This window comes from Odocoileus virginianus, chromosome 22 (genome assembly GCF_023699985.2).
Source record: "Odocoileus virginianus isolate 20LAN1187 ecotype Illinois chromosome 22, Ovbor_1.2, whole genome shotgun sequence".
Taxonomy (NCBI): Eukaryota; Metazoa; Chordata; class Mammalia; order Artiodactyla; family Cervidae; genus Odocoileus; species Odocoileus virginianus.
Genome location: NC_069695.1, coordinates 19816427 through 19831353, shown reverse-complemented (window position 1 = coordinate 19831353; position 14927 = coordinate 19816427). Strand labels below are relative to the sequence as shown.

Here is a 14927-nt window from a genome sequence, read left to right as displayed (position 1 = left end):
GCTGGGGGAGGGGGGCGGGGGGGGGGAGACAGAGAACAGCGATCTCTCAAGAACAGAACCAGCTCACCGTGTCAGGAGGGGACAGTCTCGCCAGAGTCCAGAAAGGAGATAACCTCTCACTCTCGGTGGCGAGGGGCGGGGGTGGGTGGGGGGCTGTCCCGGCCTTCTCCCTGCCTCAAACCCCCTCCCCTATCCGACAGAAAATTCCGCAGCCTCCCGACCAGGAGGGGAGGCGAGCCCGGCAGCGCGGGGCGGGAATAGCGCCGGCACAGACACTGCCTTGGGCACCTGAGCCGCCCCTTCCCACCGCCTCCCGTGGCCACCGCACCAGGCGAGGCGCGCAGCCTCTCAGCCCTGCGGGCTGAATTTCCATTTTCGCGCCCCCCAGCCCCGAGGTCCAACCCTCGCAGCTGCGGCGGCCCCTCCAGGAAAGCGCAATTATTATCCCTCCGGGCCCAGAGGAGGGGTCCCTGCCTGGTCCCGGCTCATCCAGGCTCGTTCAGTTCCCTGAACACCCGCCACGCCGCGACTGGCCAGGAATTGGCCTCGGCCTCGGCCGCGGGCAGGGGGCGACTCTCCAGCGATCGCTCCCTAGGACCGCGTTTCTCCGCGTGTCTATTTGAATCTCTGTGTCTCCCTGTGTGCCTCTGTCTCTCTTTGTGTCTCTGCTTCTCTGGCTTTCTCTCTCTTTCTTGCTTGCTTGCGCGCGCGCGCACACAGACACACACATTCACACAGGGGAGGGGGCTGTCTCCACTCCCAAAGCCAAAATGTCACCCAGAAAACAAGTGCAACAACTTGCTTCGCCCACGACTCCGGAGCCGGTGGAGAAAGGCCCTGCAGCGAACAGCCCCCTCCTCCCCGGCAAGGTGCACGGGGTTGGGGGCGGGGGGCGGGGGGCGGGAAAGCTGCCGGTGGACGTGCCGGGGACTGCCGTTCGCCCCCCCCGCCCCCGGGACCCCATCGCAATTAGAAATCCGTCCGCTCCCCGGCCCGGGGGTGGGGTGCGGGGGGCGGTTAGTCGCCGCGAGGACCGCACACCCGGAGAGGGGCGCGCCGGCCCCCGGCTCTCCAGGGGTCGCAGAAGTGCGCCCCAGGCGGCGGAAGGGGAAGGAGAAGCCGGCTAGCGGTCCGGGGAGCCCAGCCGGAGTCCCTCCACCGGCAAAAGCAGCGGCGACCGCGCAGCGGGGAAAAGCCACCGGGAACTCGGCGGTGGCGGCGGCCCGGGCTCCGGTGGCCCCGGCCGCGAGCGCACGCCCCAGCCCCCGGCGCAGCCCGGCGTTACCTTGCCGCTGCCCGCAGTCCGGCCCTCGCTCGCCGCGGCCGCCCGTCGGTTCCCGCGAGCTTCGGAGGCAGGACGAAAGATATGTCCCCGTGGCTGGGACAGGCTCTCAGCGACGCGAGGCGAAGGACTCGAGAGAGGAGCCGAGGCGGCTGCGACCGCTCCCGCTGCGGATGCCGCCGATTCCCCGGGGCCGGAGGTGTTGGAGAGGCCGGGTCCTCGGGATTGCGGCTCCCGGAGCGCAGCGCTCGCCTCTGGCGCGGAGGCTCAGTGGCGGGACGCGGCGGGCTGGGGCGGCGAGGCTGGGCTGGTCACCCGCCCCTGGGTGCATGTTAATACGGTGGGGAGGAGGAGTCCCGCGCTTCCTCCGCCCAACCGCCGGAGCCGGCGGGCGAGTGACGGCCGAGGCCCGGAGCCCGCGCTCCCACCCGCCCCGGCTACTACGGTGCGGCCACCAGCCCTGGCCCCGGCCCGGCACGTGCGCCCGGGCCGCGGGGAGGCGCCCCGGCGTCCTGCGGGTGATGCCCGCTCCGCCTCCGGGCGGCAAGTGCGCTCACACGGGACGCAGAGGCCAGCCCCGCATCCCCGCGAAGGAACCGGGAGGCGGCCGCGCGTTGGTGGGCGTGCCCCGTGCGTTCCCCGGCGCTGCATCCGCGGAGAATGGAACCTGCCCCGCCTCACCTGCCAGCTCTGGTCCCCTAATCTTATCAGGAGCGCTCCACACTTTCTATCACAGGAGATCACGTAGGCGTGTAAAGGGTTTGCCCTTTTCTCTCCATCCTCGGGGTCCCTAATAGAATTTTTGAAAACGCAATCGCCAGGGAGGAGCCCGGGTTGTGGACCTAGTCTAGACTCACCAGGACCGACGGCTCACACCCCGTGCCCTTACTTCCAAACAGTTATTCCTCAGAGCCTCAGTTTCCCCATCTGTACAACGAAGGCTCTTGGGGGCGGGAGGGGGGATTGTGGATTAGATTACACAATATATATTCCACCGATTTCTCTAGGTATTTAGAGAAAACCAAAAGTAATTAAGGAAATGAATCCCTTTTCTTCCTGTCTTCTGACCTCACTAAACGGTCAGCTCTCCATCTCAACTGCATTTGGGAGCCACGCCCATTCGCACAGGCTGAGGCACAAGGCCATGAGCTCTGAAAGTAAAAAACATCCGTAAGGCTTGTAAGTAAGAACAGAAATAAATATTCTGTGAATAGGTGAGATTTGGGTCAAAGAGAGAACGGAGTCAATCAATAAAGTGTTTATTGAGCTCCTGCTCAACCCACTTAAGTACTAGGTTCTGGATGATAAAAGTTAAAAAATAGTGGTTAATCACCGTCTTCCGTTTTCCCTCTACTCAATAAAGAATGGGCAACTTCACAGAGAAGGTCTGTCCTTTGTTCTACGGCTTCCAGAGAGAACATTATGCCGGAGAGTATATAATCTTCTTTATGTAATTGTACCCATAAACTTATAGCATAATATTTAGCATCTGCTTTGTGTGATATCTAATTATAAATATTAATAGAATATCCTTTTTAAAGAAAACACTTCTAAAAATGCAGAGAAGTGAAAAACAGCTTCCATAAAAACATGACTCAGATAAATAATCACTTTTCCGCAATTTCACTGAGTGATTTTCCATTAAAGAGGGGGAAAAAAATCTTTAAACCACTTAACACTCAAAGAAATGGAGGTAAATCCTCAGAATAATAGTACCATGACTATAATGCTTTAACAAAGCTCCAAAGGATATTGGCAGCCAATTCCAGAGTCACTATGTAGGAGCATTTATTTTTCAAATAAGACTCCATTCAGTTCAGTTCAGTTCAGTCGCTCAGTCGTGTCCGACTCTCTGCGACCCCGTGGACCCAGCACATCAGGCCTCCCTATCCATCACCAAGACGCATGAAAAGGCCAAATACTGACATAGGAAAAGTAGCCTTCATAATCTAGAGAGAGCAAACTACCTTGCATTCCCAGATTTGTAAGTATATTTAATCCACAGAATTTTTAAAGTGGTCACATAAATAAGAAGACCATTATAACTGTCAGGCCCTAAATCAAATTAGGTGACTTTAGTGAATAAATTTGCTTGAGCAGAAAATCAATTTTCCTACAAAATTCTTATGGTAGATTCAACCAGGCAACAACAATATTTATATAACCCTGCTATTGTTAGGGCTTACTAATTGTTAGTGACAGAAACCTAACTTGGCAAACTGAAAAGTATTTATCGGAAAGATATTGAAAACTTTGCAGTCTTGAAACAGGCAGAGTTTGAGGCAATACTGTAGCTCTAGGAAGTTAGAAAGAGCAGTTTTGTTTAGTGTTGCAGTCAATGAAATTTACAGTTTACAGTCAGTAAATGCAACTACTATTTTGAACCTCACATTACTGGAGCAAGACTCAAGTCACAGAGCAGAGCATTTGACTAGTCAAACTTTGATCAGGCACCAACTCCTTGACTGGTCCAAATGAGGGGTAGGAAACATTTGGTTCTTTGATTTCCAGAATGAAAGGCAGGTACCTGGATTTTTTGTGTTTCCAAAACTACATATGATTGGAGGTAGTAATTCCTCAAAACAATTTATGGGAACTTTTAAGAAGGAGAATTTGATGCTGAGGTTGAAAAAAATCAATGTCTGTTACATTGTCTGGCTGTGAAGTTTACCCTGTAATGCTTAGTTATTTGGATATGAGCAATGATGCTATACAAGTAAAACTGAAAGTTTGTTTCAGTTAAAGAATGCTATTTAATATTTCATGTATGGCCAGTTACCTTTTTAATATAAGCATTCATTGTTGTTGTTGTTTTCGTTGCCAGGCAAGTCTGACTCTTTGCAACCTCATGGACTGTAGCCCACCAGGCTCTGCATCCATGGGATTTCCCAGGCAAGAATACTGGAGTGGATTGCCATTTCCTCCTTCAGGAAATCTTCTCCACCCAGGGATCGAACCATTGCAGGCAGATTCCTTAATGTCTGAAGCATAGTACCTATTATAAGAACTACTACTGGAAGCCATGGTGAGCAGCTATGTTCATTTCTTGTCAAGGATAGTATAGTAGCTGTATTATAGTGGCCCTGGAAAGATGTCCATGTCCTAATCCCTGGAGCCAATGAATGTTATCTTACATGGAAATTTGCAGATGTGATTAAGTAAAGGGTTTTGAGATGGGAAGTTTATCCCAGACTACCTCAGTGGGCACAATACAATCAAAAAAAGCTCTTACAAGAGGAAAACAAGAAAGTCAAAGGCAGAAGAAACAGGTGGAATGATGGAAGCAGAGGTTGGAGAAATGCGTTTTGAAGACAGAGTAAGGAGGTCATGTGCAAAGGGATACAGAAGCTAAAAAAGTTAAAGATTCTCTCCTAGAGGCTCCAGAACTCATGCCAGGCTGCTAACATGTTGATTTTATCCTAAATCGATTTCCGATTTCCAGGACTGAAAGATAATAAATTCATGTTGCTTTAAGCCATCAAGTTTCTGTAACAGCAGCTGGAGGAAACAACTAATCCAACCCCAGGGAACATCCTTCCCAGAGCAGATGTTGTTAGCAGGTGGCATGAGAGCATTTACTGTAGAAGAAACCCAGAAAGGTATAGCTACTCCTGAAGAAGATAGCTCAAAGGAGGCCAAGTCAGCAATAAGCTGGCAAAAGCAAGAGATGAGAAACCACAGACAGACAGGCTTCTATTCAGGAGCTTCCGTTTCTATGGTTAACTCAATATGGTGGCACTCCCCCTAGACCACCACATGGTCAAACAGGTAAAATCCCATTAAAGTAAAAGAAGAAAAACTCAAAGGACAACATGAACAGTAAGTGTGAAACACATACAAGTTTTCTTCTACACTAACAGGGCTTTCCTGGTGGCTCAGATAGTAAAGTTTTCTTCTACAGTAACAAAGCATTCTCTCTGGCTCTCATGATTTTAAGTAATATTTAAATGGTGATTCCATATCTGTATCTTCAGCCTTGACCTCTCAGCTGGGTTTCATATTTGGCCATCCAAAGACCTGCTACACACATCCATTTGCAACTTTCACTGGCACCCAGTTCCAAATTAATCTCATCACTCTCTGCTCTTTCTATCCAGACTTTTATTCCTTTTCCTGTTATACTCTATGGACTCATGGCATCTGATACCAAGTCATCAACACCAGAAATCTGTGAGTTAATGTAAACTTACACATGCACCGATCACCTAATTCATCACCCAACACTATTAACTTCTCCTACCATCTGAACTGATCTCTATTTTTAAAAAAATGTCTGTCTCTTAAAAAGTTTTTATTTGACTGTGTTAGGCTTCCCAGGTGACACTCATGGTAAAGATCACATCTGCCAATGCAAAAGACACAAGAGACTCAGGCTTAATCCCTGAGTGGAGAAGATCCCCTGGAGGAAGAACTGGCAACCCACTCCAGTATTCTTGCCTGGAGAATCCCACAGATGAAGGAGCCTGGTGGGCTACAGTCCATAGGGCTGCAGAGTCAGACATGACTGATACAACTTAGCTCATGTTGGGTCTTAGTTGCAACATGCAGAGATGATCTTTGTTGCATCATTCAGGCTCCAGAGTGCTCAGGCTCAGTAAACTGTGGTACACAGGCCTTGCTTGCCTTGCGGCACATGGAATCTTAGTTCCCTGATCAGAGATTAAGTCCGCATCGCCTGCATTGCAAGGTAGATTCTTAACCACTGAACCACCAGGGAAGTCCATCATTTGAACTCATCTTGGAATCCCTCCTAAATTTCCACTTCTATTATATACTCCCTTTGTATATCATATATCTCTATAAGACTTGGTCATCTCACCCTGGGTTTTATCCTCTTCTCTCCTATGCAGATGACACCACCCTTATGGCAGAAAGTGAAGAACTAAAGAGCCTCTTGATGAAAGTGAAAGAGGAGAGTGAAAAAGTTGGCTTAATGCTCAACATTCAGAAAACATAGATCATGGCATCTGGTCCCATGGCAAATAGATGGGGAAACAGTGGAAACACTGGCAGACTTTATTTTTTTGAGCTCCAAAATCACTGCAGATGGTGACTAGAGCCATGAAATTAAAAGATGCTTACTCTAGGTTGTCTATGACCAAGCTAGACAGCATAAGCAGAGACATTACTTTGCCAACAAAGGTCCATTTAGTGAAAGCTTTGGTTTTTCCAGTAGTCATATATGGATGTGACAGTTGGACTATAAAGAAAGCTGAGCACTGAAGAATTGATGCTTTTGAACTGTGGTGGTGGAGAAGACTCTTGAGAGTCCCTTGGACTGCAAGGAGATCCAACCAATCCATCCTAAAGAAAATCAGTCCTGAATATTCATTGGAAGGATTGATGTTAAAGCTGCAACTCCAATACTTTGGCCACCTGATGCGAAAAACTGACTCATTTGAAAAGACCCTGATGCTGGGAAAGATTGAAGGGGGAGGAGAAGGGGATGACAGAGGATGAGATAGTTGGATGGCATCACCGACTCAATGGACATGAGTTGAGTAAACTCCAGGAGTTGGTGATGGACAGGAAGGCCTGGTGCTCTGCAGTCCATGGGATCACAAAGAGTCCCACACAACTGAGCGACTGAACTGAACTGAACTCCTTTCTCCAAGTCTTGCCTCCTTTTCATCTCAGCAAAATGATCTTATAAAAATACAACTCAGACAACGTTACACCTATGGTTTAGTGCCTTATAAATCTATAAAGTTCAGTTCCTTGGAATGATATACAGGGCTCTCTATAAACTTGCTTTTATCTCTGTCTTTGGCCTTCACTCTTATGATTTATACATTATGCTTCAGTAAACCAGATTGCAGCTTATAATGCCATTCATGTAACATGCTCTGGAATATTTCTGTAGCTTTCTCATACTAATCTTTCTGTCTTGAATGCCCTCTGTCTGTTTTTACTGGCTAGTATTTATTTCTCCTTCAAGGCTTTCTTCAGGGGACCTCATGCCTGAATCATCAGGTTGGATTAAGTCTTGCCCATGCTCATTGAACCTACTATCATCTTGGTTTGTATGACTTTATATTAAGTTTTTCAGGTTATCTGGGTTGTATTTTGAGACTGAGCTATTTCTATATGGATCCCCAACCTAGCATAGCAATTGCCTCTCAATAGAAAGTTAATGTATATTTGTGGGACTGAATTAACCTGAACGGCTTTGAGAATATTTTGTGATGTCCATATATATATATATATATATATATATATATATATATATATATATTAATATAGGGTAGAGGAGCCCATGTGTGATGTAATAATAACCTGTAGCCAAATTTTAAAACCCATCACTTGTCAGGTTTAATAAATGGAAAGCTTTCATTTTCCTGCTAAACGGATGCCAAAAACAAAAATTGAGCAAACACGTATGAAGACACTGTGTCTAGTTTTTCATTTTAAAGGCCATTCACTGGTGAAGGGAAATGGCCTTGTTATCCTCAAATGGTTTTCAGTGAACATTTTTGCTTTATTTATTTCTTTATATTTGGCTGCGCTGGGTTTTTGTTGCTGTGCGCAGACCTTCTCCAGTTGCGGTGAATGAAGGCTTCTCATGGCGGTGGCTTCTCTTGCTGCGGAGCGCAGGTTCTAGGGTGCCCAAGATTCAGTAGGTGTGGTACCTGGGCTCAGTGTAGGCTTAGCTGCCCTACGCTATATGGAATCTTCCCAACCCAGGGATCGAACCTGTGTCCTTTGTGTTGGCAGGTGGGTTCTCTACCACTGAGTCATCTGGGAAGCCTTAATTTATGTTTTATTCAATATTTTTTTTATTAAAGATATACAAGCTGGAAAACAACTAATTTAGCTTCTGTCCCAAGTCTTCTTTTTGTACCTTATCATTCTTGTTTACCTGGAGAAGGAAATGGCAACCCTCTGCAGTATTCTTGCCTGGGAGACCCCATGGACAGGGGAGCTCAGCAGGCTACCTACAGTCCACGCAGTAGCAAAGAGCTGGACACGACTGAGCACACATGTACATGTTCTGATTTACACATCAATCTACACACACTGGGTCCCTTCCAGTCGCCTCCCCAACGCCCTCTTTTACTCCCACACCCATTGCAATGTGGTGTCAGCCCTGTGTACTGCAAGCTGACTTTGTTCTGTAAAGGCGATACAGTTTTCCCAACAAGAAGACCCGTCGTTGCTCCCCATTTTCTTGATCTGCTGCTTAGAATTTTATGCAGTGGCTACCTGATTTTTCAAAATTTCCGCTAGAAATGATCATTATTTTACTATCTCCTGATTTTCCTTCTAGTTCTCTGCTCCCAAATCTTCCTACCACCTCTCCCAAGCTGTAATTATTGTGCCCCCAAGATGGTGGCTGAGGCCACAGGTGGGAGTGAGATCACTGAAGACAAAGGACCTTGGCTGGAACCCCAGGGAGTCGTGGCCATGCCCACTGGTGAAGGAGGAAGAGCCCGACATTAGAGGTGGGAAGAGACTCAGGAGAGCAGTGCCATGAGATGGGCAGTTCCACAGAGATCAAAGAAGGAGAACACTTTGCAGATAGGTTTTGGTGCTAAATTTCAAACCAGCACATCTATACATGTAATACCTCCACCTGCAAGAAATATACAGACATCACAAGTTCGATAGATACAAACCAAACAGTCCATCTTCCATCCGGAATTAACTTTTTCCCACACAGTCTTCCCACTGATGGTCCCCTCTACATAAACACAAATACCAAAGCCAGAAATTTAGAAGTCATTTAGATACCCCTTCTCCCAGCTTATCGACTGACTCTAATTAGTCACCAAGATTTATCAAATTCCTAAAACAGTAAGTCATCTTACTCTATTGCTTGAAATTATTCAGTACATCCTCCTTGTCAGACCTTCACAGTCTGATTCTTTCTTCATTAAATTATCAAGTTGATTGATTTGAGTGGGGTGGCTCTTCACATTTTGGATTAAAAACTTTATTAAAATAAATTTTGATCAGTTTGGAAATTAAGATTTATAGTTAAGAATGAAAATGAGTGAATTCAAGAACAATAAATGCAAAAAAGAACATAGGTTCACCCATATATACAAGAGACTGCTAATATGTCTGTGTGTGTATATATATATATATATGTATATATATATGTATATATGTATATATATATATATAGAGAGAGAGAGAGAGAGAGAGAAGATGCCCCTAGGCAAACTACATATCATCATATAATAAAAGGAGGAGAAAGAATCAGAATATCTTGATAACAAAAAAATTACTATATTATGGTATACATTTTGAGAAAAGACACTACAGTTTTTTGTTGTTGTTTAGAAATGCTATATTTAAGAGTTCCCTTTAAAACAATCCCAGTCTCTAAAATTTAACCAAAGAGATGAAAGACCTTACACTGAAAACTTTAAGACATTGAGAAAAGAAATTGAAGAAAACACAATAAATGGAAAGAGTTTCTACGTTCATAGATTGGAAAAGTTAATAAAATGTCCACACTGCCCAAACAATCTACTGATCCAATGTAATCCCTATCAAAATTCCAACAGCATTTTTTCCAGAAATGAGAATTTCCAGCATTTCTCCCATTTTTGAGCCATTCTTCTATGTCAGTTATACAAAATTGCTTGTAACTTTATAAATATTTTTAAAAGATACAGTTTTTAAAGTATTTAATAGTCTGCTAATTTGATTTTGAATTGTAAGTGTCAAGTATTCTGTTTAGGGGGTTTTATGTTTTATTATACTTTGCTGAAAAGAAAAAATTGTACATTTTTAGAATGTTTTTATGAATAAATTGAATGTACTGAAACTAAAAATTAAATTTAAAAAAAAGAAATAGAAAAACCAACCCTAAAATTTATATGGAATCACAAAAACCCCTGAATAGCCAAAGCAATCTTGAGGAGTAAAGGGTTTGGACCCCACATCTATCAATCCAACATTTAAAAAAAAATTTATTTGATTGATGTATAGTTGGTTTACAGTGTTGTGTTCATTTCTACAAATGTACAGGGAAGTGATCCAATTATACATACATAGGTATACTTTTAATTTTTATTTTATATTAGGGTGTAGGTGATTTAGAATATTGTGTGAGTTTCAGGTGTACAACAGAGTGATTCAGTTATACATGTACGTATATATCACTCCAACATTTAAGACAACCACTGGGAAAGAAGGCCTCTAAAACACCTAGCTCTGAAAGCCAACAGGCTTGTGTCCAGGGACCCACAAGAAGATAGCAAAGAAAATTCCTGACAGGCACCCGGCCTATCACCCTGAGGGCTCAGCACTGAGGAAGCAGGAGAATCACCCATTTCCCAGTCTTTCTCTTTGAAGGTTATCTACACTCTTTAAAAACTGCTGCCTGAGGTCAGGCTTCTAATTCAGCAGTTACTAAGGGCTGGCTGTGGTCCTCGCAGGCCAGGGAAGCCAGTGAACAGCCCTTGTGCTTCTTCCCTCCAACCTGCTCCAGTTACACTGGCAAGGTGCCAGGGTCTCCAAGGAAGGAGTTAGGATACGTATCTGTGACTCCAGCTTTCGTGGCTGTCACCCGAGGGGGTGGCCTGGATTTCCTGGCCCTGACAGTCAACGGGGCTTGTATTCACGGGTCCCCTAGGGTTCTAGCAAACAAAGAAGCAGTTCCTAATGAGCCTGAGAGCTTCCCCACACGCGGCTCTAGACCTCAGCCCAGCAAAGAGGAAGCAGGCAAAAAGGCCCATCCCAGTCTCTCCCTGGAAGGGACTTACACTACCGTCTTCCCAGCTGCTGCCGAAGGGTCCAGCTTCCAGTCAACCTGCATCGAGTGCAGACTGCCAGCCTCCCCTTTAGGACAGAGATAGATCCTGGCACAGCCCCGACAACTGGGGGCCACTGAGAACAAAGGAGGAGGCTTGGAAATCACCAGAGTTTGAGAGACAGCTCTGGGATTGTGCCAGGCTGATAGAAGCCCTGTTAGCGATATCTGAGGTATAGAAGCAAATTGAATGTCATCCACAGAAGGGTGGATAAAGTGTGGTACAGATATACCATGGAACATCATGCAGCCTTTAAAAAGGAGATCCTGCCATTTGCCACACCAAGGATGAAACTGCAGGGCTTGCACTAAGTGAAATAAGCCAGAGAGAGAATGAAAAAATATTTCATGGTATCACTTATATGTGGAATCACTTTAAAAAAAAGTCAAACTCATAGAAACAGAGTAGAAGAGTGATTGTCAGGAGCTGTGAGGTGGGAAAAATCGAGAGAAGCTGATAAAAGGGAACAAACTTTCATCTATACAATGAATAAGATCTGAGGATAATGCATTGGATTGGCCAAAAATTTGTTTGGGTTTTTCCATAAGATATCACAAATAACCGAAATGAACCTTAGGGCCAACCCAATGTTTTGTGGTGACACACATTAGTTGATACTATTATGCATAATAACTGAAATTTGCTGAAAGTAGAACTGAAATATTCTCACCAAATAAATAAATAAAATGAATAATATGTGAGGTGATGGATGTGTTAATTAATCCAATGTGAGGGATCCTTTCACAATGTACATTTGTGTCAAGTCCTCATGATGTGTACTTTGAATATCTTACCATTTATTTGCCAATTATACCTCAATAAAGCTGAAAAAATAGTTCTCCCTTAAGTATTTTAATTGAACAAGACTGTTTACCCTTTCGAGATATTGCTTATAATTATGTATCTTCTAATTTCTCCAGAGACATAAATGCTCTTGACATACTACATTAAGTAAAATTGTTTAAAAACAAATAATAGGATCAGAATTTGACCTTTAATTTTACATGCAAAATATCCAGTCAACAGAAAGAATACATCATTACATTATCAGTCTCAATAATTCTTTTTTGCATTACACTTAATTTGACTGCTTTTTTTCAACTCCATTTCTTACTTAAAATTTTCACATAAAGATAGATATGAACTTGATATGTCTGGAGGGAAAATGTCATTTTAAACATTATCTCTGTTTCAGAGAATCTAGATTAAAGAATGATTTATAAAGTTGAAATGACCTCAAATTAGCATAACCAGCATGTAAACCAGCAATGAGCATACACACTTTTGCAGAATTGTTTTGCTTTTATTGCTGTGTTCAAAAGCAAAACATCTTCCGTTTTTAGTGAAAGAATGTGTAATTTAAGGAAAGTCAGCAATAAATTCCTACTGATCATGTGGATAGCTGAATAAATTACACGCAAAAAATTCTGTAAATAAGCCATATTCTCTCGAGAATCAGTTTCTGTAGATACAAATTTGTCATAGGATAAAATTTACTGAATCTTCAGAAGCATAGCTCCCAGACAGTCATTATTAATATTGATATGTCCATTTTAAAATATCTTAAGACACATTTTAAAATATGGTGAGCATACATTCATCTCTGGGAAGCTACAAAAATTGAAGTAGATTTCCTAGATGTTAAGCTTCTGTGTGGAGTGTTAGTCGCTCAGTCGTGTCAAATTCTTTGTGACCCCATGGACTGTAGACTGCCAGGCTCCTCTGTCCAAGGGATTCTCCAAACAAGAATACTGAAGTAGGCTGCCATTTCCTTCTCTAGGGGTCTGTGTCTAATATTAATTCCTTCAAAAAAATATCAGTCATAGTCTGTTTTTACTATACTCAACTTCAGAATACTTGAAGGAAAAAAAAAAAGGTAGGCCTCTGTCCTTAAGAATCTGTTGTTTGAGTTCCTAAGTCATGTCCACCTCTTTTGTGATCCCATGGCCAGGCTCCTCTGTTCTTGGGATTTTCCAAGCATGAATACTGGAACAGATTGCCATTTCCTTCTCCAAGGGATTTTCCCAACCCAGGGATCGAATCCCCATCTCCTGCATTGGCAAGTGAGTTCCTTACCACTGAGCCACCAGGGAAGCCCATCCTTAAGAATGCTTCAGCCTAAAACAGAAATGAATGAAGTAATATTGATAAAATGCAGAGTTTGATGCTTGTTGGAAAGTTGGTATTCAAGAAATTGTCATCAGCTACAGCTGATGACATCCTCAGGGATGATGACTATTACAATTTTGTAAGCATTAGTATTTAGAGTCATAATGAATCACTGAAGAATTCACATATCAGTAACCTTAACTCTGAACTATAACCCTGACCTAAGCTCTATAAAACAAATGGGTATTACTAAGACTATATCCTAGAGCTCGTTTGAATATTTCTCAGACTTTCATTATTGATATGCACAGGGAATATGGCAGAAACATGCTAGCTATTCACCAAAATTTGGTTTCCACTTCTTTCTAGGCTATGGCCATAAGACTGTGTCCTGGTGAATGATATATGCTACTTCAAAACCTGGCCCACAGAAACCTATCAAAATATCTTGCACTTACTCTTTCTGCATATAAACAATCTGCCTGCAGTGCAGGAGACCCCAGTTTGTTTCTTGGGTTGGGAAGATCCGCTGGAGAAGGGATAGGCTACCCACTCCAGTATTCTTGGGCTTCCCTGGTAGCTCAGCTGATAAAGAATCCACCTGCAATGCGGGAGACCTGAGTTTGATCCCTGGGTTGGGAAGATCCCCTCGAGAAGGGAACAGCTATTCACTCCAGTATTCTGGCCTGGATAATTCCATAGACTGTAGAGTCCATGGGGTCATAAAGAGTCAGATACAACTGAGCAGCTTTCACTTTTCACTTTCAGCTGAATATCGATGCTTGTGGTGTGTCTTTTACTGTATGTCAAAGACCCCAAAAAGCTACCCTGATCCACCTACTCTCTGCTACCAATGGGACATTACATGAACAATAAGTAAATTTCCATTTCACTTAGCTATTGAGATTTGGGGGCTTTAACAGCTATAGAGTTAGGGTTAATGCATCCAATACAATGAATGTGTGCATGCTAAATCACTTCAGTCATGTCTGACTCTTTGCGACCCTATGGACTGTAGCCTGCCAGGCTCCTCTGTCCATGAGATTCTCCAGGCAAGAATATTGAAGTGGATTGCCATACCCTTCTTCATGGGATCTTTCTGATCCAGAGATCAAACCTACATCTGTCTTCTGCATCAGCAGGGGGGTTCTTTACCACCAGCATCACCTGGGAAGCCTCAGTACAATGAATAAAGGAATGCAAAAATCCAAAGTGTCTGGCCAGTGGTAAAGAATCCACCTGCCAATGCAGGAGACTCAGGTTCTATCCCTGGGTTGGGAAGATCCCCTGTAGGAGTTAATGGCAACCCACTCCAGTATTCTTACCTGGAAAATCCCATGGACAGAGGAGTCTGGTGGGCTACAGCCGATGGGGTTGCAAGAGTAGAACATGACTTAGCGACTACACCACCACCAACAGAAGAATAACAAGGTGGCCAGAAAAAGAACCTCAGAGAATTTAGACTTCAGCACAGTTCTCATCTTAGCCTTCCTGATACTGCACAGGCATTCAGACAGAGATTTTAGGTAGAAATGTGAATATCTTCTGTTTCAAAGCTCAGCTCTTCGGGTTTTATTTTACAGCATAACACCTTTGACTCTTCGCTTGCAGGGCAGTACTCAACTCTTCAACACCCTTGAGAAACAAAAGGGTCAAGTTTTGAAGCTGTGAAAGTGTTGGCTGGCTCTGTTATACACTCACACACAGTCAGTGCAGCGCAAGGAAGGCCACCAACTCAGCCTCCGTGAGCGAGATGTAGTGAGCTGTGATGG

General features: G+C 44.2%; 1 protein-coding gene across 4 annotated transcripts in view; it reads right to left on the bottom strand.

The window, feature by feature from the left end:
• Positions 1-1373, bottom strand: part of DLGAP1 (DLG associated protein 1) — a 760977-nt gene extending 759604 nt beyond the window's left edge. For all 4 annotated transcript variants that reach the window (XM_070452694.1, XM_070452696.1, XM_070452695.1 and 1 more), the window contains exon 1: positions 1286-1373. The gene's annotated coding sequence lies outside the window, so the exon portion shown is untranslated. The remainder of the gene's footprint in view (positions 1-1285) is intronic.
• Between the last annotated feature and the right edge of the window lie 13554 nt (positions 1374-14927).